Consider the following 26537-nt stretch of genomic DNA (forward strand, 5'->3'; position numbering starts at 1 on the left):
CATACGTATTTTGGGAAAAATTGTTTCAATATTCACAGGCTGAGGGTATATCTCGGTCGGCAAAGCCGTCTGATACTTTTTTACTTGTTAAAAGAATAAACTCTAATATTCAAACATCCTTTAATAAATCTACAACACTATTTACCTATTGGTTCAAGATCATTGGCGGTACACTCCACAGCAATTCACGCAAGTCACTAAACGACAGCATTCGGGTTGCAGATTGACATTTGATATGTTAGTCTGTGGTAAGCTATGCGACAACAGTGTGGCGCTGACCCTGAAGAATATTATTTAGGCTCAACTCATCACAGCCTGTGAAAACAACCAGACTTCTTCTTGACCTAAAATAGAACAACACAGTATAGTTAATTATACTTGCTGGAGTATGGTATCCTCACCGAAAAAGATATCCAACTTCACCTTTAGTGTCTTCGTGTTCTTAACGAAATAGGGAGAGAATAAATGTTTAAAGGACTCATCTCTGTTTATTTTATAATTTGTGACATTGGTATATTTTGTTATCCTGATCACGACGACCTAAAGTTAGTGGGGCATTAGTTGAATGTTTGGACGATTTAAACGAAAATTTTGTTCGCGTTAGCCGAGATTTGTTCCTGTCCATAGGAGAAAGTCTTAAACATTCAACCTACTCCCGCAGTTGTTTCCGTTGTTTCCGCTAGAGTTTTTGTCATTTCCACAATATTCATCCCCCAATTTTTGACAGTTCCCTCTTTTAATATGTAGCTTTACTGGCGGTTTTACTATAAAAAGCACGAATTATTTTAATTTAATTACCTTTTTTAAATTCTTGTCAATTCGTTTTAATTTTCCATTATTTTTCCTTTTCCGTTAACTCAACATTGCCATATTGTTTTACTGGGTCCGATTACTCAGTACTCTAATTATTCGATCTACAAATCCCCATCCTCTGGTGTTTTCGATCTACAAATCCATCCTAGCACTGGGTACAATTTGACAGGAGCTGTCAAATGTTATTCGAACTCGACTGAGTTTTTTCATTTTTGTACGATTTATTTTGTTCTCCTGCCTCTGTTTTAATCGATCTAAAAATAGTTTTAAATGTTATTCGAGATCAAAAATAAGTGAAGAAAGATCAAAAGGAGTGTACTCGGAACTAATCAAAATTTCGCGGTGTGAAAAGATAGAAGAAAATGTTTGCTTTATCAAGTGCCGAAAAGTACATGTACATATAAGCCAATAATTAATAATTACTCATCCAAAGGCATTACGTTGAATGGATTCTTTTCTAGAATTGCTTCCACATCTTCCAATCAAACAAATAGTAGATGCCGAATAGCCAAATGTTATTGCATAAAAAAATCTTAAAAAAGTGAAAAAATAACAAAAAAATTATATTGCCATTCAAAAGAAAATAATACAAAATCACAACTTATTTATATCTCCCTTCCCAACCAACAACAAAACCAAAAACAGATGAAGAGAACAATAACAAAACTCATTTGTTGATTGATTTTTTGATTTTGCCAATACACACACAAACAAACATAGCCAAACTAAAGGCATCATCTCGGTGTAGTAAACATAACAGTCTTAGTGATATAGAACTTTGTAAAGTGTATAAAAACATATTAATCTCGACACAAGAATATTAAATTGTTTAAATTGTTTGGTTTTATAGTTCTGTAGGAGAAAGAAACTCAATTTCACATCAGTGAATAACACAAGAAAACAATTATTGAGTTTATAGTGGGTGCGCCGCCTGTTTCTAAAGCACTTGTAAACCGGAGTATTGTGTTTCTTTGGTGAATATTTTGGATGAGGAAATAGCAACAACTTGAAAACTAAAAGGTAAGTAGTAATTTGGGATTTTTTATAAATTACTCTATTATAAATCATAAGTTAAAAATAGATATTTACAGATATTGTGCACTTTGCTTTGAAATTGGCCTCTTAGAATCAAGTCAATTGAGTTAATGCTTATTGCAACTATGGCTGGTGTACATATGTAAACAGGGAACCAAGGGCTACCAAATTTCAAATTTGGAGATGAGGGGCAAGAAGGGGCCTTAAACTGGATTTCTTTGAAATGTTTGTCACCGACAGGTCTTATTGTTCGGGAACCAACAGATCTAATTATCATGACAATAAGGACATCCCATCGGAAAACTGCATATTTCAAACCGAAGGGGTTCCGGAAACTGACCTATAACTGGAGATGTAAGGACTTCCAGCTAAATAATAATATATCGTTGTGATTAGTTGTTGTTGTAGGAGCGACTAAATGATGCTTATTTTTCCTCAACCGATTTGTGTTTCAGGAGGGATGCAACCTCAACTGGTGCGTCCATAGTAGTCAGATGAATGGAGATTCGTGGGCAGTTGAATAGATGTAGCGTATCGTGTTGCGCTTTGGCACACACTGGACAGATGTTTTGTGTCGTACTAACAATTCTATCCCAGTAAGAATTGAGATGTCTACACCATACCACTTTTGTCCTGACAGTTTTATTTCCTCAGATGCAATGTATGGTTTTCACCATGTGATTTAGGTTGGCGATGTCTACTGCATCTGTGTGAATAACATAATGCAGGACTTATAAGCTTGCTCATCTATGTGTTCTCTCATGTATTTATGGATCTCTCTAGATCATAAATATGTATCTTGGGAGCAAGTTGTGTTTATGCGCTAATGTAAGGCAATATGTTCTTAAATTGCAAGTTTCCCCCTCGACGGCGGATTTAAGATTTTCTTCCAAGGACAAGTGCTAATTTCGGGCACGGTAAGAAAATATCCTTTAATTTTTAAATTTTTCTCTAAGAAGAAAATAACTTGTAATTTGTAATTTAATAAGAGCATTTTCGCATGTTCAGAGGCCCATATCTCAAGAAGTATGGACTTCCGCAACAAATGTTATATATATTTGTGAACAGGGTGAAGAGGCCTACCTATGACAAATATTTCATACCGATTCGAGCCTAGCGCATATACTCATCCTAAGCCAGGTCTTTATCCATAAGATGCATACATTGAACACTAGTTGATAACATGCAGATACTGAATCCATAGCACTCGCCTTCACCTTCTCATGCAGTTTATCTATTGGCGACTGAGGAGCCATCTTGTTGCAATTCTCGGTATAACATTTTGACAGGTTTGGAGTTTCTTTCACTGAGTATGACTAACGATAGCAGACCACACAGGCACCCCACACCGGCCAATAGTGGTTGTGGTCAACAAGTTTGCCTTATCTGCACCCCAAGTGCCACCGGCTAGCCACTTGAGAACCTTGTTCTTGCACCTTAGCTTACCGTAGATAGTCACATGTCACAATGTTTGATGATCTGAATATGCTGTCGAATGTCGTAAATTCTTTCACGGCCTACCTGTACATTCAGGATCCTGACCATTTTCTCTATCCTGTTGAAAAATGGAAGAAACTGACGAGTGTAAAAAACTGACGACGTTAGCTATGTAGTCATAAGACACGATTTTTATGTCATCCGGTGGTTGTGGAAGTTCAAAGAAGTAGATGTTAAATATTTCTTAAGATATTACCCTACCTTGGGGAAATCCCTTTTTCACTCTACGGGGCTTTGAGTTCCTGAACTACCGATATGAACGCAGATGTAGTTTATAATTCAACGTTTCGAACTGGACATGAGGCTGGTGACATAAATGTTCTTAAGCAGGATGGTGTGGCTAACCATATCGAATGCTTTCGACAAATCTAGTGACACGGGAACCGTCCTGTCACACGGCTTTTTTTGGTTGATTCCTCTGATTACATGTGTGGATTACATGTATGGTGCTTCCGGAAACCATGTTGGTAATCGGTAAGCAACATCCTCTAAGGTTCGGGAGTTAGGCCTCGTATTTGCTGCCGACGAAAAAGGTCATATCAGATTCTCTCTTACTTATTTCCCCAGTTTTAGAAGGAGTGTCCACTATCACCATTTTTCAGTCTTTGGGGACTATGTCGATGGCTAAAAAAAAATGCGCACCATCCAGGTTCACCTAAGTGCTTCAAATAAGACCATGGAGATCCGGTCTGGACCAATTGCTAGGTTGGCTTGGATCTTTTAAAAGATCTACGTGCTTTAAAAATATTTTTAAAAAGTCCACGTACCTCAAAATTATATAAAAAATCCAGGTACATTAAAAATATTTTTTGAAAAGTCAACGTACCTTAAAAATATTTTTAAAAAGCCAACGTGCCTCAAGAACATTCTTTAAAAATCAACGTGCCTCAAAAATATTCATTAAAAATACCCGTCCTTAGAAAACTCTTTAAAAAACATTGTTAAAAATATTGTTAAATAATTCTACGTTCCTTAAAAAAATATTTAAAAAAAAATCCACGTGCCTTAAAATTATGGTTAAAAAATTCTACATGCCCTAAAAATATTGTAAAAAATTCTACGTGCTTTAAAAAATATTTAAAAATATCCACGTGCCTTAAAATCCAGGTCCTTAAAAAAAGGTTTTAAAAAATCCACGTCTTTAAAAAATGTTTAAAAAATCCATGTGCTTTAAAAAGTCCACGTGCCTTAAAATTATATAAAAAATTCACGTATATTAAAAATATTTTTTGAAAAGTCAACGTGCCTTACAAATATTTTTAAAAAGTCAACTTGCCTCAAGAATATTCTTTAAAAATCTACGTGCCTCAAAAATATTCATTAAAAATACCCGTCCTTAGAAAGCTCTTTAAAAAACACGTGTCTCAAAAATATTGTTTAGGAAAAAATACCCGTCTGTAATAACTCTTAAAAAAATCCACGTTCCTAAAAAATGTTTTAAAATATCTACGTCATTAAAAAATGTTTTTAAATATCTACGACATTAACAAACGTTTTAAAAATCCAGGTCCTTAAAGATGTTTAAAAAGTCCACGTGCCTCAGAAATAAAAAATAGACGTCTTTAATAACTTTTAAAAAATTCCACGTTCTTAAAAAATGTTTTAAAATATCTACGTCATTAAAAAATGTTTTAAAAATCCACGTCCTTAAAAATGTTTAAAAAAATCCACGTGCCTTAAAAATGTTCTTAAAAACTTAATATGTTACTTAAAACATCAACGTGCCTTAAAAATTTTCCTTAAAAAATCAACGTACCTTAAAAATATTCCTTAAAAAATCAACGTGCCTTAAAAATATTCTTTAAAAAATCCACGTACCCTTAAATATTTCATAAAAACAACGTGGCTTTATATATTCCTTAAAAGATAAACGTGCCTTAAAAATATTCATTAAAAAATCAACGTGCCTTAAAAATATTATTTAAAGAATCCACGTGCCTTAAAATATTCCTTAAAAAATCAACGTGCCATAAAAATGTTTTAAGAAATCCCCGTCATTAAAAAAATCCACTCCATTTAACATTTTTTTTAAAAAACCCGTGTCATTCAAAAAATCTTTTATAAAATAAGTCTTAAAAATATATTTTTAAAAAGTCAACGTGCTTAAAAATATTTTTTTAAAAAGTCAACGTGCTTAAAAATATTTTTTAAAAAGTCAACGTGCTTAAAAAATTTTGTTTAAAAAATCCACGTGCCTTTCTATATTCTATGAAAAGACAACGTGCCTCAAATATAAATACTTTTGAAAAGTCCACGTACCTCAAAACTATTCATTAAAAAATTCACGTGCCTCAGAAATATTAAAAAATACCGTCTTAAAAAAACTCTTTAAAAAATTCACGCCCAAAAAATGTTTCATAAAATCCACGTCCTTAAAAAATGTTTTATAAAGTCCACTTCCTTAAAAAATATTTTATAAAATCCACGTGCTTTAAAATATTCTTTACAAAATTCATGCCTTAAAAATATTCTTTGAAAAATCCACGTGCTTTAACATATTCTTTACAAAATTCACGTGCTTTAACATATTCTTTACAAAATTCACGTGCGTCAAACGTATTCTTAGAAAAATCCACGTGCCTTAAAAATATTCTTAACAAGTAAAAAAAGTATCAGTCGGCTTTGCCGACAGAGATATACCCTCAGCCTGTGTATATTGAGACAATTTTTTTTCCCAAAATACGTATGTATTTAGGGGGTTTTAACAATTTTGGGCGTTTGAACCGACAAAAATGTTGATTAGGATTAAATATCAAAGGTTTTGCGGAGGAGATACTAAAAGGAATGGATCGACATTGACCGTTATGGAAGTGGATCTCCAGCCACAACATATGGTGCCATAGGGAGTTTTTACACTCTTCGGGCTGTTTGCTCAAGAAGTATGGACTCACCCCTAAAAAAACTTTTACCATCGTAATTGAGGCAGCGAATGAAAGTTGCTTCAACAAAAATCAAAGTGATTCGATATTAGGTCTTAAAGTGAACTTATTCGAAATTTTGTGTGGGAGGTACCGAATAGAGTGGACAAATATAGTCCATATTTTAACCTGATCTATATCTGGTAGATATATTAGGATGTGTAAAGTATAGACCAATTCGGCCACTCCCTTCAAGAGTTACCGTACAAACAATTTTTCCGAACATTTTTGAACTTTTGTGGGGGAGGTACCCGAAGGAGTGGACCGATATGGCTTATCTTCAAACTTAAACTATGTTTGGACAAAATATTACTAAGGCCATAATTTGGACCGAATCGGCAGATCCGTACGAGAGTTATTTTGCGCTCCAACCACCTCACACGGTGTCATAGGGGTTTTTTTGCAACTTTCATGCTATTTTCCCTGGAAGTATGGACTTGCCCCTGATGAAACTTGTACTGTCGTATGGAGGGCAGTGAATACAAGCTGCTAAAACAAAAATCAAAGTTATTCGAGAGATGGCCCTAAACTGAACTTTTCCGAAATTTTGTGTGGGAGGTACCCGAAGGAGTGGACCTATTGAGACCATATTGAAACTTCATATTACTCTGGTAGAATGTTTACGCTATACAAAGTATGGACCAAATCGGTCACTCCCTTCAAGAGTTATCGTGCGCACAAACTTTCCGAACATTTTCGAACTTTTGTGGGGGAGGTACCGGAAGGAGTGGACCGATGTAGCTCATCTTCGAACTTAAACTAAGTCTGGACAAAATATTACGAAGGCCAAAATTTTAACCGAATCGGTTCATCCGTTCGGGAGTTATTGTGCGCTCCAGCCAGCAGGACAGACAGACAGACAGACAGACGGACGGACATGGCTAGATCGACTCCAAATTGTCTGAAACACATTTGGTCCAAACATACTTGGGGTCTAAAACCATTATTTCGATGAGGCACATTTTCATCGTATCAAAGTGTATATACTCTCCTTAGCCTAAAGGCTGAGGGTATAAAAAATCCAAGTGCCTTATAAATATTCCTTAAAAATATTATATAAGAATCCACGTGCCTTAAAAATATTCTTTGAAAAATCCACGTACCTTAAAAATATTCTTAAAAAATCCAAGTGCCTTATAAATATTGTTACGGAATTAGATTTAACTAATGTCCGTGTAGACGTTGTTTTATTCCCCGATACGATTTGTACCAAATAAAACAGGGTTCGTTTTAGATTACGTTTCTACAATGCTTTATTTACTTTATTACACTTATTCAGAACCGACTTTAATTACAAAGCACACAGCAAGTCTCTAGTTAGCACGCAGCTCTTATTTAACCGATCTGTTCAGTTCAACGCTTAAAACACAACTCAACTCAATGTTGCCATTCGTAACTCTATTTATACCCAAAATCTCCTTGGTCTAGAAATATCTAGAAATATGGCAACAACTCGAATCTATGCAGCGAACGCACAGACGCACATTCGCACTAAGCGAACATCCATACTCACATACATACAAGCACAGTAATGACGTAACTACAACAAACAACTACACGAAATACAAGAAGTAGGAACTAAACGATAATTACATTATTGTTGCAAAACAAAACAAACAAAAGAACATTAACAAAAGGTAATGTAACGACTAGAATGATGAAGAGAGTTCTACATGGTAGTTGTTGTTGCTTAAATAAAGTAACTGCGTAATAAAAACTTTACGTTACAATTCAAATTTTTAAATTAACGGAAATTAAACTAAACTAACTTAAACCTATCAGTTACATTCGTAACAATATTCTTTAAAAATATTATTTAAAAATCCGCGGCCTAAAAATATTTTTTAAAAACTCACGTGCCTTGGAAATATTCATTAAAAATCCACGTGCCTTAAAAACATTCTTTAAAAAATTTACGTGCTTAAAAATATTCTTTAAAAATCCACGTGCCCTAAAAACATTCTTTAAAATATTTACGTGCTTAAAAATATTCTTTAAAAAATCCACGTTCCTCAAAAATATTTTTTAAAAATCGATGTGCCCTAAATCTTTTCTTTATAAATCCACGTGCCTTAAAAATATTATTTAATAATCCATGTTCCTTAGAAATATTCTTTATAAATCCAAGTGCCTTAAAAATATTATTTAAAAATCCATGTTCCATAGAAATATTCTTTATAAATCCAAGTGCCTTAAAAATATTATTTAAAAATCCAAGTTCCTTAGAAATATTCTTTAAAAAATCCACGTGCTTGAAAAGATTCCATAGAAATCCACATTCTTAAAAAATTCTGAACAAAATCCTTTATCTTAAAAAATCCACGTCCTTGTAAAAATCTTTAGAAATTCACATGATTAAAAATTATTTTAAAAATTAATTTTCTAAAAAATTATTTAAAAAAATCTACGTCTTTAAAAATTCCACGAGCCTTAGAAATGTTCGTTCATTAAAAAATTCACGTGCCTTAAAAACACGTCCTTAAATTTGTTTTATTTAATTCTCGTGCCTTAAAATTATTAAAAAACACAAAATATTCTTTAAAATATCCACGCTTATAGACAATTGTTTAAATAACTCGTGCCCACAAAAGTATACTTTAAAAAATCCAAATGTCTTTAAAATACCTTTTTAAAAAATACTTTGTAAAATCCACGTCCTCAACAAAAATCTTTAGAAAATTAATTTCGTATTTTTTTTTTAAATAAAGGTCCATACAAATTTATTTAAAAAAACACAGGGCGTTAAAAATCATTAAAAAATCCACATCCCTAAAGAACCATTCTCATAAAGAACAAATTAAAAAATCAGATTCATTAAAAATTGTTAAAAAAAAATTTAAATATATAAATAAAATGTAAAAATGCCAATACATTTTTAACTTCTATGGAGATTAGCAAGTACCAGTTTAACTATTAATAAAAGCTTCCGAAATGCCCTCATTTGTTAAATTAAAAAAATGTGGCCAAACAATACCACCTCACCTACAAGTGGCTTGTTTTTTTTTTCATCATACAAATAAGGTATCACGTTAACCATTTGCCATCAATTTATCAATGTATTTATGTATTTGAATGTATGTCTTCTTCCAAATATGGACAAATGGCAGCAACTTGTCTTTCTTTTGTCAGCATAAAGACGTGCAGAAACTTGTCCATCAAATTTGAATGTAGATAGATGAGTCTACATGTGAATATGCTAACATAACATTAATTCATGTTGTCAAAGTATCAAAAAAAAAAACAACGTTATTAAGACTTTATGAAGGACCACAAAGGAAATTTTTTTAAGATAGAGTGCTACCATTTCTTTCAACTTTGTATTCACCGTTAATTCAGGTTGGTCCACAAATCTTTCAAATAACTCAATTGAAGCTTTCTAGCTCGGCTTACTTCTTCTTTATTCTCCGACCTATTAAGTAAATACGGTAACAGCTACTTTGTGGGGTTCAAAGACATTTCGTCATTGAGATTTTCTTTTTATTCTCGTCTCAAGAATTTCCTCCTAATACCTACCCACAACCAGTCAAATAGTCAGTTGTATGCATAACCTTATGTGCAATTACTTCTGCTACTGGTGCTGGCTGCTGCCACCATTGCTTGTTGACTTCTGTATTCGGTCATAATAAAAAATTTATATTACTTTTTAAAAATTGTATGCGACCAAACAAATAGAGATGACATGACAAGGCAAATACAACAAAAAAAGAACGAGAAATAGAAAAGCTGTCAAACAAACAAAGAAATTACTTGCACACACACAAAACTCAAACATAGTCCCAAGTCATCCAAGCAAACTGTTGACATCTGTTGATAGGGTAAAAAAGCTAAGAAAATACTGACTTTTAAAAGCAAAGAAATGAGGCCTTGTGCATCCTATCAACCACTCAGCATGTGGGGCAAGACACAAAAAAAAAAACCTAAAGGCAAATAAGGATCTTGAGATGAAGGCATCAACACCGAAAAAGAAAAGGATCTGAGGGTGAGAGTAGTTGTTCAACAAAAATTTTTAAAGGAAAAAAATGTGAAAAAAATTGATGAAATAGTATTTCTATAATACAAAGAAATTTTAAAAATATTGGAGGAAATTATTTTTATACCCACAACTGAGGCTAAACAGGAGGACATATAAACTAATATTCTCATATTCTTAAAAAAATCCACCAGGCTTAAAAATATTCCTTAGAAAATCCACGGCCTTAAGTAATTCTTTATAAATTGATGTTCCTTAAAGTATTCTTTAAATAAAAAATAATTAAAAAAATTAAGTTGCAGTGTTTTATTTATAAATGCACTTAAAACTAGAAAATAATTTGTCGCTTAGCCGCAATAAGTGTATTCTTCCTCATGATGGAACCTCCCAAATAATACGCTTGCCGTTTAATTTTGCAACTATTTTTAATTTAAATGCCAGCGTTTTATTTGAGATATTTCATCATGAGGAAGAATATTCTTACTGAGGCTAAGCGACAAATTATCTTCTTTTAAGTGCTTTTATAAATAAACAAGTAAAAAAGCATTAAGTTCGGCCGGGCCGAACTTTTCATAACCTCCACCATAAAATATTCATTCCTGTCCCCAACTTTAAGTGAGTACGTTAAAATGTCGGATAATGTACATAAAATGCTTCATTCGGGAGGCCATTTTTTATGGTGCCTATATCTAACTGTTGACAATTTTTGTTGGGCTAGAAATTGGGAGGTACTGTTATATAGGGGTTATAATAAAACATGGGCCTATGTTGACAGTTTTTGATTGGAGCCTTTAATGTCAAATAGCTCCTAATTCGGTTAAAAAATGTATCTAGAATCCTCAAAATATCGAAAATCGGTACATAACGTGGGAACTTCAAATGTCATTAACAGCTAGTTCGGAGGTATCTGGGCTATACGAAAATATGAACTTAAATGAACAATTTTTGTTGCAGAATTTTTGTTGACTTTTAAATTTCAAATTACAGAAAGTTCGTCCAAAAACTAAAGCTAAGGTACGGAAAATCGGGAGGTTTGTTTTGGGGCTATACAAAAACATGGACCTACGTTCGGTTAAACATTTTAAGTAAAATCCTCAAAGTACCGAAAATAGGGAAGTATCGTTATATTGGGGCTATGTTGAAAATTGTTGATGTAGATGTGTGGTGACCACTACAACATTCAAATGTCAAATTACAGTTAGTTCTGTTAAAAATTGTAACTAAAATTGCCAAATTACTGAAAATTGGGAGGTACCGTTACATGGGAGCTATATCCGAACATGGACCTATGTTGACAATTTTTGATGGAGAGGTGTTGTGACCAATGTCAAATTACTGCTTGTTCGGTTTAATATTGTAGCTAAAATCATCAAATTACTGAAAATCGGGAGGTACCGTTATATGGGGGCTTTCTTGACAATTTTTGGTGGAGAGGTGTGGTGACCACTAAGAATGTCAAATGTCAAATGTTCAAATTACAGATAATTCAGTTAAAACTTGTTGGTAAAATTCTCAAAATACCTGAAATCGGGCGGTAACGTTATATGGGGGTATTCCAAAACATGGACCTATGTCCACTAGTTATATAAGTTTATTGACATTTAAGAACCCTAAAAGTCAATTGATAGCTAAATCGGTCTGAAAATGTAGATAAAAACGTCAAAATGCCGTAAATCGGGGGTACCGTTATATGGGGGCTATCCCAAAACTTGGACCTAGGTCCACAACTTTTGTTATATAAGTTTAGTTACACTTAAGAACGCTAAATATCAAATTATAGCTATATCGGTCTGAAAATGTAGCTAAAAACGTCAAAATACCGTAAATCGGGGGGTACCGTTATATGGGGGCTATACCAAAACGTGGACCTATGTCCACAAGTTGTGTCACATAAGTTTATTGACATTTAAGAACTTCAAATGTCAAATTAGCTAAACCCGTCAAAATACCGTAAATCGGATGGAACCGTTATATGGGGGCTATACAAATACGTGGACCTATGTCCACAAATTTTGTTATATAAGTTTATTGACTTTTAAGAACCCTAAATGTCAAATTATAGCTAAATCGGTCCGAAAATGTAGCTAAACCCGTCAAAATACCGTAAATCGGGGGGGTACCGTTATATGAGGGCTATACCAATACGTGGACCTATGTCCACAACTTTTGTTATATAAGTTTATTGACTTTTAAGAACCCTAAATGTCAAATTATAGCTACATCGGTCTGAAAATGTAGCTAAAAACGTCAAAATACCGCAAATGGGGGGTACCGTTATATGGGGGCTATACCAAAACGTGGACCTATGTCCACAACTTCTAATTTATAAGTTTATTAACACTTAAGAACCCTAAATGTCAAATTATAGCTACATCGGTCTGATAATGTAGCTAAAAACGTCAAAATACCGTATATCGGGGGGTACCGTTATATGGGGGCTATACCAAAACGTGGACCTATGTCCACAACTTTTGTTATATAAGTTTATTGATACTTAAGAACCCCAAATTTCAAATTATAGCTAAATCGGTCTAAAAATGTAGCTAAAAATGTCAAAATGCCGCAAATCGGGGGGTACCGTTATATGGGGGCTATACCAAAACGTGGACCTATGTCCACAAGTTTTGTTATATATGTTTGTTGACACTTAAGAACCCTAAATGTCAAATTATAGCCAAATCGGACGGACGGACGGACGTGCTCAGATCGTCTTAGAATTTTACCCTGATCAAGAATATATATACTTTATAGGGTCGCAAATGAGTATTTCAATGCGTTACAAACTTAATATACCCTCCATACTATGGTGGAGGGTATAAAAACAGAAATTTAGTTTATTTAAATCATTTTTAATTATACCCTCAGCCTTTAGGCTAAATAGGGTATTTACACTTTGATACGACCAAAAATGTGCCTCATCGAAATAATGGTTTTAGACCCTAAGTATGTTTGTACGATATCCGATTCAGACAATTTTGAGTAGATCTAGCAATGTCCGTCCGTCTGTCTGTCTGTCTGTCTGTCCGTCTGTCTGTCTGTCCGTCTGTCTGTCTGGCTGGCTGGTGCGCACGATAACTCTCGAACGGATCAATCGATTCAGTTGAAATTTTGGGTATCGAAATATTTTGTCCAGATTCGATTTAAGTTCGAAGATGGGCCATATAGGTCCACTCCTTCAGGTACCTCCCCCACAAATGTTCAAAAATTGTCGCAAAACTTGTGCGCACGATAACTCTTGTAGGGAATAACCGATTTGGTCCATACTTTGCACATCGTGTAATTTCTACTAAACTTAGATGAGGTTCCAATATGGACTCAATCGGTCCACTCCTTCGGGTACGTCCCACACAAAATTTCGGAAAAGTTCAGTTTAGGACCTGGTCTCGAATCGCTTTGATTTTTGTTTACGCAAGTTGTATTCGCTGTCCTCTATACGACGCTGTAAGTTTCATTAGGGGCAAGTCCATACTTCCTGAGAAAATAGCCTGAAAGTTACAAAAAACCCTATAACACCGTGTGTAGAGGTTGGTGCGCAAGATAACTCTCGAACGGATCTGCCGATTCGGTCCAAAATTTGGCTTTCGTAAAATTTTGCCCAAACTTAGTTCAAGTTCAAAAATGGATTATATCGGTCCACTCCTTCTGGTACCTCCCCCACAAAAGTTCGAAAATGTTCGGAAAATTTGTGAGTACGATAACTCTTGAAGGAAGTAACCGTTTTGTTCCATACTTTGCACATTATGAATTTTCTACCAGACTTAGATGAGGTTACAATATGGAGTCAATCGGTAAACTCCTTCGAGTACCTCCCACACAAAATTTCGGAAAAGTTCAGTTTAGGACCTGCTCTCGAATCGCCTTGGTTTTTGTTGTAACATCTTGTATTCACTGTCCCCTATACGAAGGTACAAGTTTCCTCAGGGGCAAGTCCATACTTCCTGAAAAAATAGCCCGAAGGGTGTAAAAACCCCCTATTGCACCCCCATTGTCTATGTCGGTCCATTCCTTTATGTACCTTTTCCGCAAAATTTTTGAACTTTAATCCTAATCAACATTTTTGTGGGTTCATACGACCAAAATTTTGAAACCCCCTAAATACATAAGTTTTTTGTGAAAAAAGTGTTTCAATTTGCACAGGCTGAGGGTATATCTCTGTCGGCAAAGCCGACTGATACTTTTTTACTTGTTTTTTTAGTAATTAAATTTTTTTGACCACTGAGAAGTGAATAACCAAATTAAAGTCAATTTAGGCCGAAAATGTAGATAAAAACTTTAAATTGCCTGAAATCGGGTGGTACCGCTATATGGAGGCTACACCAAAATCTGGCCCATGTTCACAATTTTTGGTGGAGAAGTTTCTGTACAATTGGGAACTCCAAATTCAAAGTTACAGCCAATTCGGTCTAAAAATGAAGACAAAATCCTCAAAACACCTGAAATCGGGTGGTATCGCTATATGGGGCTATAGGAACAAAATGGACCCATATTAGTTTTGGTTTCATATTCTTGTATTTTCATCCAAATCTGTGCAAAGTTTCAGTTCGATTGGTCAACTGTTACTGTGTTAAAAATGAGTTTGAACTAAACAGACAGGAAACTAAGCAACTTAAATAAAACGCTGTAAAAATCGACATGTTAACAAATATTTTTTAAAAATCGACGTTTTTAATTTTTTTGAAATTCTTTAAAAAATCTACGCGCTTAAAAATTCTTTAAAAAATCCAGGCCATTAAAAATTTCTTCAAAAATCCACTTCCTTAAAATTGCTAAAAAAATGCACGTCACCTTCTAAAAAATATTTAAAAAAATTCACGTCACCTTCTAAAAAATATTTAAAAAAATTCACGTCCTTAAAAAATTTAAAAAATCATCTTAAGAAATTCTTTAAAAAATAGGTTTTTAAAAAATCCAATTTCTTAAAAATTTCCATTGCTATAAAAGTATTTAAAAAAATTCATGACTTTAAAAAAATAAAAAAAAATCCACTTGCCTAAAATATTCTTTAAAATATCCACGTGCCTAAAATTTTTCTTTAAATAATTCACGTGCCTTAAAACTGTCTTTAAAAAATCCACGAGCATTAAACATTGTCTTTAAAAATCCACGTGCCTTATAAATATTCTTTAAAAAATCCATGCACCTTCAAATAATTTTTAAAAAATCTACGTCTAATCTTAGAAAAAACCTTTAAACAATCTACGTGCCTTAGAAGGATTCTTTAAAAAATCTACCTGCCTTAGAAAAACTTTAAAAAAATGCATAAAACACTTTAAAAAATCCACTTGGCTAAAAAATCTTTTAAAAAATCCACATTCATAAAAATCCAGTTCTTTAAAAATTGTTTAAAAATCCATTTACATAAAAATATTGTTTCAAAAGTCCAGGTCTTTAAAGACTATTGTTAAAAAATCCAGGTCCCTAAATAATCCACGTGCCTTCAAAAATTCGCGTCCTTAACCCATATCGCACCGAGACAAATTTTTTATTTATTTTTTAAACAAAAAGCACTTTTTTTTAGGGTAATTAGGACCGACTGATGTCAAAAATCAACTCAAAAAATATTTCCGATTTTCCGTTTTCCCGGAAAGCAATAATTGTTCCCCAAACATCCCAGATGTGACAAGGGAGATTTCTCTCATATCAATGAGTGCACCCCGATTCATATTAGCTCAATGGTATGGGATCTACTGTTTATTGCCGAGTCCGAACGGCGTGTCCTAAGACACCACTTGTAGAGAAGTTTTACAAGGCTGAAATACTCAGGAAATGTCGCCAACATCACTAAGGGGTATTTTGCCACCGTTGAAAATGTGATGTTGCCTGGCCTGAAAATCGAACCCGCGACCTTTAGCGTGCAAGGCGGGTGTGCATACCATTGCACCACGGTGGCACCCGGAAAGTGGTGTTCGAAATTTCGAACACTGGCGCTTAAGCTATATGTATAGAAGTAAAATAAAATTGATTTATTTGCCGTTTTATTGACTTATTTTACCGTTTTTGTATGAAAATGGTTGAGGATTGTTACTGAGACTTCTTTGGACCTACAAAACTTTTCCCCGAAATGTGTCAGCACTGGTCCGCGTTTTGGATTGCACCCCATAGAACGGTACCGCCCGATTTTTGGGAGATTTCATTATCCTACCGAAATGACTGCAAATTAATACATACTTAGTCTTTTTTGAGGCTACTTAACTTTCCTCCAGTAATTTGTCAGCATAGCTCCACGTTTTTATATAGCCTCCGTTGAATGGTACCTAACGATTTTAGGGTATTTCAGGATTTTAGCCGCACTATCCTTTAGACATTTCTGAAATTTAGTGTTTAGTCTTATATGGTGCTATAATAACTTTTCCCCGCAATTTGTCAGTAAATTTCCACGTTTTGATATACCCATCGATATGTAGGTTAAGTACCAGCGTACGAAATTTCGAACAGTCAACTTTGCACATTTTCAAAGTCGCGCTTGCGCATGTAAATCATGTTCCCTATATTTGGTGAAACGGCTACATATATTGCCAATAATTCCCCATGATTACTTTTTTAATTTAATTTTTTTATAATTTTTTAAAATTAATTTAAAAAGTATCCAAAAATATGGGTTTCAAAAATCTACCTTAACATCAAGGGGGAAGGGGGGTTTTCAAGGGAACATTTTTTTTTATTTGCTGACAGATTAGACTTTACACATCTACCAAAACTTGTTTAAAATTTAACCTTTTTCATCCATAAATATTATTTTGAAAAGAAGTGATTTTACTGTCCGAAAAATCGAACACCAAGTACGAAATGGGTTAAACAATTATTTTTTTTAAAAATCCATGTGCCCTAAAGTTTCACTTTCTTTATAAAACTATGTAAATCCTTAAAGAAATTGTTAGAAAATAAATCACGTCCTTAGAAAATGCATGTGCTTAAAAATATTCTTTAGAAATACAAATCCTTAAAAATATTCCTCAAAATATCCATGTATTTAAAAATTCCACGTGCTTTAAAAAATATTTTTTGCCTTCAAAATATTTTTTTAAACCATCCTACGTGAATTAAAATATTACAAATACATATTCTTTAAAAAATCCACGTGCCTTAAAAATATTCTTTAACAAGTAAAAAAGTGTCAGTCGGCTTTGCCGACAGATATATACCCTCAGCCAATGTGAAGCGAAATGTATTTAATGTCCCTTCAGAATTTTGTGGCCCTCTTTGGGTATTTGAAATTGCCGACAAAAATGTGGATTAGGAATTAACTGCACTAATACAAAAATGTTGAACTTTTGTAGGGCAGGTACCCTTAGGGAGGATCGATATGGGCCATTTTAGAAGTTAATCTAAATTTTGATAAAATATTAGGAGATCCAAAGTTTGGATCAAATTGGTTGCCCCATTCAAGTGATACCGTCCTAGCATTTTAGTGACATTTTTTAAACATTGGGGAGAAGTACCGAAAGTTGTGGACCGGTATTGCCCATGAAACTAAGTTTGGATATAATATGACGAAGACCAAATGTTGTACCAAATCGCTTGAACAGTTCGAGAGTTATCGTGCTCTCCGACCGCCACATATGGTGACATAGGGGGTTTTTATAACTTTCGGGCTGTTTTCCCAAGAAATATGGACTTGCCCCAAAAAAAAACTTTTACCGTCGTAATGGAGGTAGCGAATGCAAATAGCTTCAACAAAAATCAAAATGACTCGAGAGCAGGTCTTCAAGTGAACTTATCCGAAATTTTGTGTGAGAGGTACCAGAAGGAGTAGACAATAGAGTGGGGCGATTTGAAAACCATCACGGGCGCCTGGAGTTTCTGATTCTTGGGATTGTACTGAGCAAAAAAGTCAACTAGACCATATGTCTACGGTGAAAATCGAGCCCCCGGATTTTGGCTTGAAGTTATTTTTCAAGGATTTTTGGATATTTTGGCATATAAGAACCAAACCACTGAGATTTTCGATCCAACACAAAGACAACAATTATAGCCAAGACAATAATAAAGAACTCTCTAGTACATCGCAAAATCATTGGAACGCTCCTTCAGGTAGTTATGGCCTCGAGAAGGTGCACATTTTTCGGAAAATATCGATAAATGACACTGTGCTACAAAATGGGACTCAAAGTCAGTGGGTGGAAAACTTCTTTTGGAGATGAAAGCCCTTGGTGAGTGTACTAAGAACCCAAAAGGAAACATTCACCATAGGTGAAGTTTCCGAGATATCGCGTGATTAATGGTTTAATTTTGGCCCCTTAATTTGTGAGAAAATAGCTTCATATCTCTCTAAAGCGTTATTGTAGCTTCATTTTGACATTACATTTCTTCGGTCAAATCGAATGGTGAATCTTTTTGTAGAATATTTCATCCCTCTAACTCAATTCCTTTCATGTCCTTTTCGTCCTTTATTTTTTGAACCATAGTAAAAGTAACACAAGACGAGATTTTACGGCATCCAAATATTCTACAAAAATGTTGTTCAGAAGATTTTAGGTACGGTTCTCATTGATGACCAATCGATATTTCCCCGTTTTCATGGTCCTTTTTGACATTTGCCCGGTTTTTGTTCAGAAAACTATGTTTTGTTTTTATGTATATTCGTTATTGGTCTGTGGTGCTTCTGAAATACTTACCATAAATAGCTCTTGTAATGACGAACACGTTAATAACAAATTTTATTTGAGGATAGATCCGGTTATCTAAATTTTTGAACCGGATATTCTGATATTAAAACCGATTTTGGAACCGGTTTTAAGTAACCGATTAACCGATTGGTTCCGAAGCTAGAATAAAAAAACAGCTTTCTTAAACCGATTTTGATGCAAAATATAGGTCAGATAGGTCAAACTTCTGAGTTATGGCGAGATGAATTTATGTTATGTTGTTTTTTTTATCATGCACTTTCATCGCCAAAAAGAATTTTTCAACCAGTGATATTTTACATCAAAATCGGTTTAAGAAAGCTGTTTTTTTTCTAGCTACGGAACCAATAAAGTTGTAATAAGCTACTTGCTGTCATTTGATTGACCGTTATATTAGCTTTCTAATGATATGCATATACGGTTAATCGGTTACTTAAAACCGGTTCCAAAATCGGTTTTAATATCAGAATATCCGGTTCAAAAATTTAGATAACCGGATCTATCCTCAAATAAAATTTGTTATTAACGTGTTCGTCATTACAAGAGCTATTTATGGTAAGTATTTCAGAAGCACCACAGACCAATAACGAATATACATAAAAACAAAACATAGTTTTCTGAACAAAAACCGGGCAAATGTCAAAAAGGACCATGAAAACGGGGAAATATCGATTGGTCATCAATGAGAACCGTACCTAAAATCTTCTGAACAACATTTTTGTAGAATATTTGGATGCCGTAAAATCTCGTCTTGTGTTACTTTTACTATGGTTCAAAAAATAAAGGACGAAAAGGACATGAAAGGAATTGAGTTAGAGGGATGAAATATTCTACAAAAAGATTCACAATTCGATTTGACCGAAGAAATGTAATGTCAAAATGAAGCTACAATAACGCTTTAGAGAGATATGAAGCTATTTTCTCACAAATTAAGGGGCCAAAATTAAACCATTAATCACGCGATATCTCGGAAACTTCACCTATGGTGAATGTTTCCTTTTGGGTTCTTAGTACACTCACCAAGGGCTTTCATCTCCAAAAGAAATTTTCCACCCACTGACTTTGAGTCCCATTTTGTAGCACAGTGTCATTTATCGATATTTTCCGAAAAATGTGCACCTTCTCGAGGCCATAACTACCTGAAGGAGCGTTCCAATGATTTTGCGATGTACTAGAGAGTTCTTTATTATTGTCTTGGCTATAATTGTTGTCTTTGTGTTGGATCGAAAATCTCAGTGGTTTGGTTCTTATATGCCAAAATATCCAAAAATCCTTGAAAAATAACTTCAAGCCAAAATCCGGGGGCTCGATTTTCACCGTAGACATATGGTCTAGTTGACTTTTTTGCTCAGTACAATCCCAAGAATCAGAAACTCCAGGCGCCCGATAACACTTTTTTCCTTCCATACAAATCGCCCCGGCCTAGTAGACAAATATAGTCCATATTCGAACCTGATCTATATTTGGTAGATATATTATGATGTGCAAAGTATATATTACATTGGTCACTCCCTTTAAGAGTTATCGTGCGTAAAACTTTTCCGAACATTTTTTAAGTTTTGTGGGGGTGGTACCTGAAAGAGTGGACCGATATAGCCCATCTTCGAATTTAAACTATGTTCTGATAAAATATTACGAAGACCAAATTTTGGACCGAATCGACAGATCCGTTCGAGAGTTATCTCGCGCTCCAACCACTACACAAGGTGTCATATGGGCTTTTTGCAACTTTCCGGCCATTTTCTCAGGAAGTATGGACTTGCCCCTAATGAAATTTGTACCGTCGTATGGGGGGAAGTGAATACAAGTTGTTGCAACAAAAATCAAAGCGATTCGAGAGCAAGTCCTAAACTGAACTTATCTGAAATTTTGTGTGGGAGGTACCCGAAGGAGTGGGCCGATTGAGTCCATATTGGAACCACATCTAAATCTGGTAAAAATTGCACGATGTGCAAAGTATGCACCAAATCGGTTACTCCCTTCAAGAGTTATCATGCCCACAAATTTTCCGAACATTTTGGAACATTTGTGGGGGAGGTACCGGAAGGAGTGGACCGACGTAGGTCATCTTCGAACTTAAACTAAGCTTGGACAAATTATTACGAAAGCCAAAATTTGAACCGAATCGGCTCATCCGTTCGAGAGTTATCTTGCGCTCCAACCACTACACACGGTGTCATAGGGTTTTTTGTAACTTTCAGGCTATTTTCTTAGGAAGCATGGACTTGCCCCTAATGAAACTTACAGCGTCGTATAGAGGACAGCGAATACAACTGGAGTAAACAAAAATCAAAGCGATTCGAGACCAGCGCCTAAACTGAACTTTTCCGAAATTTTGTGTGGGAAGTACCCGAAGGAGTGGACCGATTGAGTCCATATTGGAACCTCATCTAAGTTTGGTAGAAATTACACGATGTGCAAAGTATGGACCAAATCGCTTATTCCCTACAAGAGTTACCGTGCGCACCAGTTTTGCGACAATTTTTGAACATTTGTGGGGGAGGTACCTGAAGGGGTGGACCTATATGACCCATCTTCGAACTTACATCGAATCTGGACAAAATATTTCGATACCCAAAATTTTAACCGAATCGATTGATCCGTTCGAGAATTATCGTGCGCACCAGCCTGCCAGACAGACAGACAGACGGACGGACATAGCTAGATCTACTCAAAATTGTCTGAAACGGATATCGTACAAACATACTTGGGGTCTAAAACCATTATTTCGATGAGGCACATTTTTGGTCGTATCAAAGTGTAAATACCCTCTTTAGCCTAAAGGCTGAGGGTATAAAAAGATGGCGTTCCTTAAAATATTATTTTAAAAATCCTCGTGCCTTTAAAATATTATTTAAAAATCGACCTGGCTTAGAAAACGTTCTTTAAAAAGTCAACGTGCCTTAAAAATATTATTTAAGAAGTCAGCGTGTCCTAAAAAAATCTTTAAAAATCCACGTGCCTTAAAAATATTCTTTAAAAATCCACGTGCCTTGAAAATATTCTTTTAAAATCTACGTGCCTTAAAAATATTATTTAAAAAATCCACGTGCCTTAAAAATTTCTTTAAAATCCACGGGCCTTAAAAAATTCTTTAAAAAATCCGCGTGCCTTAAAAATATTCTTTATAAAATCCAAGTGACTTAAAAATATTCTTTAAAAATCCACGTGCCTTGAAAATATTCTTTAAAAATCCACGTGCCTTGAAAATATTCTTTTAAATTCTATGTGCCTTAAAAGTATTATTTAAAAAATCCACGTGCCTTAAAAGTTTCTTTAAAATCCACGTGCCTAAAAAAATTCTTTAAAATCCACGTGCCTAAAAAAATTCTTTAAAAAAATCCAAAAATATTCTTTAAGAAGATAGCGTTCCCTAAAATATTCTTTAAAAAATCCACATGCCTTAAAAAAATCCACGTGCTTTATAAATATTCTTTAAAAAATATATGTGCCTTAAAAATGTTCTATAATAAAGGATCCTGGATTTTTTTAAGAATATTTTTAAGGCACGTGGATTTTTTAAAGAATACTTTTAAGGTACGTGGATTTTTTAAAGAATATTTTTAACGTACGTTGACTTTTTAAAGAAAATTCTTAAGGTACGTGGATTTTTTTAAGAATATTTTTAAAGTACATGGACTTTTTAAAGAATATTTTTAAGCACATGGATTTTTAAAGAATATTTCTAAAGCACATGGATTTTTAAAGAATATTTTTAAGGCACGTGGATTTTTTAAAGAATATTTTTAGGGCATGTGGATTTTTAAAGAATATTTTTAAGGCACGTGGATTTTTTAAAGAAAATTTTTAGGGCATGTGGATTTTTAAAGAATATTTTCAAGACACGTGGATTTTTAAAATAATATTTTAAGGGCACGTGGATTTTTAAAGAATATTTTTAAGACACGTTGATTTTTGAACATTTTTTTAAGGCACGTTGACTTTTTGAAAAATATTTTAAGGCGCGAGGACTTTTTTAAAAATATTTATAAGGCACGTGGACTTTTTTAAAAAATATTTTTAAGTCACTTATACTTTTTAAAAATATTTTTAAGAGACACGTTGATTTTTTGAAAAATACTTTTAATGCACGTGGACTTTTTAAAAAAATTTTTTAAGTCATGTGGACTTTTTAAAAAATATTTTTAAGACACGTTGACTTTTTGAAAAAAATTTTTAAAGCAAGTGGACTCTTAAAAAAAATTAATGAATGTGGACCTTTTTAAAAATACATTTAAGGCACGTGGACTTTTTAAAAAACATTTTTATGCCACGTTGACTTTTTAAAAATATTTGTAAGACACGTTGACTTTTTGAAAAAAAATTGTAAGGCACGTGGACTTTCTTAAAAGTATTTTTAAGACACGTGGACTTTTTAAAAAAATATTTTTAAGACACGTGGACTTTTTAAAAAAATATTTTTAAGCCACGTGGACTTTTTGAAAAAAAATTTTAAGGCACGTGGACTTAAAAAAAAAAATATTTTTAAAGCACGTGGACTTTCTTAAAAATATTTTTAAGGCACGTGTTCTTTTTAAAAAAATATTTTTAAGCCACGTGGATTTTTATACCCTCAGCCTTTAGGCTAAGGAGGGTATATACACTTTGATACGATGAAAATGTGCCTCATCGAAATAATGGTTTTAGACCCCAAGTATGTTTGGACGAAATGTGTTTCAGACAATTTGGAGTCGATCTAGCCATGTCCGTCCGTCTGTCTGTCTGTCTGTCCTGCTGGCTGGAGCGCACGATAACTCTCGAACCGATGAACCGATTCGGTTCAAATTTTGGCCTTAGTAATATTTTGTCCAAACATAGTTTAAGTTCGAAGATAAGCCATATCGGTCCACCCCTTCAGGTACCTCCCCCACAAAATTTCAAAAATGTTCGGAAAAATTATTCGTACGGTAACTTTTGAATGGAGTGGCCGAATTGGTCCATACTTAACACATCTTAATATATCTACGAGATATAAATCAGGTCCAAATATGGACTATATTTGTCCACTTCATCCAGTACCTCCCAAACAAAATTTCGGATAAGTTCACTTTAAGACCTGCTATCGAATCACTTTTATTTTTGTTGAAGCAACTTGCATTCGCTGCCTCAATTATGATAGTAAAAGTTTTTTCAAGGGCAAAACCACACTTCTTAAGCAGACAGCCCAAAGGGAGTAAAACCCCTATGGCAACGTATGTAGTGGCTGGAGATCGACTTCCATAATGGTCAATGTCGATCCATTCTTTTAAGTAATTCCCCCGCAAAACTTCTGCTCTTTAATCTAATAAACATATTTGTCGGTTCATGCGTTCAAAATTTTTAAAACCCTCTAAATACCTACGTTTTATGGGAAAAATTTTTTTTTAATATACACAGGCTGAGGGTATATCTCTGTCGGGCAAGCCGACTGATACTTTTTCTACTTGTTTAAAAATATTTGTAAGACACGTTGACTTTTTGAAAAATATTTTTAACACGTTCCGATGCAAAATGACGTGAATGCTATAGCATTCACATTGTCAGCCAATTTTTGTTAATTTACTTGTATACAATCTTAAGTTTTGGTGATTAATATACATAATACGATTTATTTCAACAAGATACATTCTATAATAAATAAAAAATAATAATAATCAATAATTAATAAATAAAAACAAAAAAAAAACTAATTTCGAAAATAATTGGGTGTCATTTTTTTTCACCTCTCTGAATTTGCTAGCGTCCGCGAACTTGTTAAGGCACGTGGACTTTTTGAAGAACATTTTTAAGTCACGTGGACTTTTTAAAAAATATTTTTAGGACACTTTGACTTTTTGAAAAATATTTTTAAGGCAAGTGGGCTGTTTTAAAAAAATATTTTTGAGGCACGCGGACTTAAAAAATATAAAAATATTTTTAAATATTTTTTAATAAACTTTTTAAGGTACGTGGGATAAAGGATATGTTTAAAGTTCATCGACTTTTTCAAAATATTTTGAAGGCACGTGAAATTTTAAAAAAAAATTTTAAGACACATGGAATTTTAAAAACATTTTTAATACACGTTGACCTTTTTAAGAATATTTTTAAGATCCGCAAATTTTTTTAAAGAATACTTTTAAAGCACATAGATTTTTGAAGGGATATTTTTAAAAAAAATATACCTGAATATTTTAAAGAATTTTTTAAGGATGTGGGTTAGTAAAGAGTATTTTGCTGGGTTAATATTGTTTTTATACCCTCAGCCTTTAGGCTAGAAAGAGTATATCGTGACCATAAATGTCCGATGACGTAATCCACAAATCCAAAACTTTACAGGAGAAGCAAAAAACCTTATAAAATGAAAACCTGTTTTATAGAATTCTAATTTTATAAGGGCGAATATTTGGAGTATTATCAATCCTGTACGAATGGGAATATGTAATGAAACCAGACCGCTGAAGCGCTTGATTTTGGGATCCTCCATTACAACAAAATCTGCAATGTTCCATTTTCCGAAATGCCATTTCTTGAATAGGATCGTTATTTTTGAACGTAGAAGCTTAAAATTTTGCCAGAGCATGTATTTCAGCATTATGTATCGCATTCCATCAAAAACCGAATTTCGATTTTCATGTGGGTTACGTCTTCGGGCATTTATGGTGACGATATACACTTTGATATGACCAAAAATATGCCTCATCGAAATAACGGTCTTAGACCGCAAGTATGTTTGGACGAAGTTCGTTTCAGACAATTTGGAGTCGATTGCTAAATCCGTCCGTCCGTCCGTCTGTCTGGCTGGTACGCACGAAAAATCTCGAACGGATCAACCGATTCGAACCAAATTTCGGGTATCGTAATATTTTGTCCATACTTAGTTTAAGTTTGAAGATGGGCCAACTCGGTCCACTCCATCGGGTACATCCCCCACAAAAGCTCAAAATTTTTCTGTAGAATGGTGTGAACGATAACTCTAGAAGGGAGCAATTGATCATCTAGTCCAAAGTTTACACATCGTATTATTCCTTCCAAATATAGGTCGGGTTCGAATGTGGACTATATTGGTCCACTTCTTCTGGTACCTCTCACACAAAATTCGGATAAAGTGAAGTTTAAGAGTTCCTCTCGGATCGTTTTGAAATTTGTTTCAGTAAGTTGTACTTGCGGCTCCCTTTACTATGTATAATTTTTTTCTTTGCGCAAATCCATACTTCCTGAGATATTGGCCTAAAAGCTCCAAGAAACTCTGACGGCACCAACCAAAATGGCAAATCCGCAAAATAATTCTCGCAGGGAGTTTCTGATTGGTGGAGACTTTGCACATCGTATTATTTAATCCAGTCATGCATCACGTTGAAATGTGGACTATATCGATCCACTCCTTCGGGTACCTCCCACACAAAATTCGGTTAAAGTAAAGTTTAAGAGCTCCTGTCGAATCGTTTTGACTTTTTTCAGTAGGTTAATCTACATTTTTTCTGCAGTAAGTCAATACTTCCTGAGATAATGGCACAAAAGCTCCAAAACCCTGCAGGTACATACTAAAATGGCTATTGTGCAAGATAACTCTAAAACATTTCAAAAATGAATAAAGATTTTAAAGGAAACTCGTGATACAAAATCTATGTATATATTTTATATACGGCATAATTTTTGTGTTTGGTTTGGTTTTGTTGCTTTTTTTTGGTCTGTGGCTGAGGGCACATCTCCGTCAGCATG

General features: G+C 34.1%; 1 protein-coding gene across 8 annotated transcripts in view; it reads left to right on the forward strand.

The window, feature by feature from the left end:
• The first annotated feature begins 951 nt into the window (after nt 1–951).
• RtGEF (Rho-type guanine nucleotide exchange factor) overlaps nt 952–26537 on the forward strand; it is a 145635-nt gene continuing 120049 nt past the window's right edge. For 2 of the 8 annotated variants that reach the window (XM_073971103.1, XM_073971109.1), the window contains exons 1-2: nt 981–1207; nt 1664–1833. The gene's annotated coding sequence lies outside the window, so the exon portion shown is untranslated. Of the gene's footprint in view, nt 1834–26537 lie in introns of all 8 variants that reach the window. The other 6 variants (XM_073971092.1, XM_073971093.1, XM_073971110.1 and 3 more) reach the window with 5 other exon arrangements.

The sequence above is a fragment of the Musca autumnalis genome, unplaced genomic scaffold (genome assembly GCF_047663935.1).
Source record: "Musca autumnalis isolate F117 unplaced genomic scaffold, ASM4766393v1 scaffold_2, whole genome shotgun sequence".
Lineage (NCBI taxonomy): Eukaryota > Metazoa > Arthropoda > Insecta > Diptera > Muscidae > Musca > Musca autumnalis.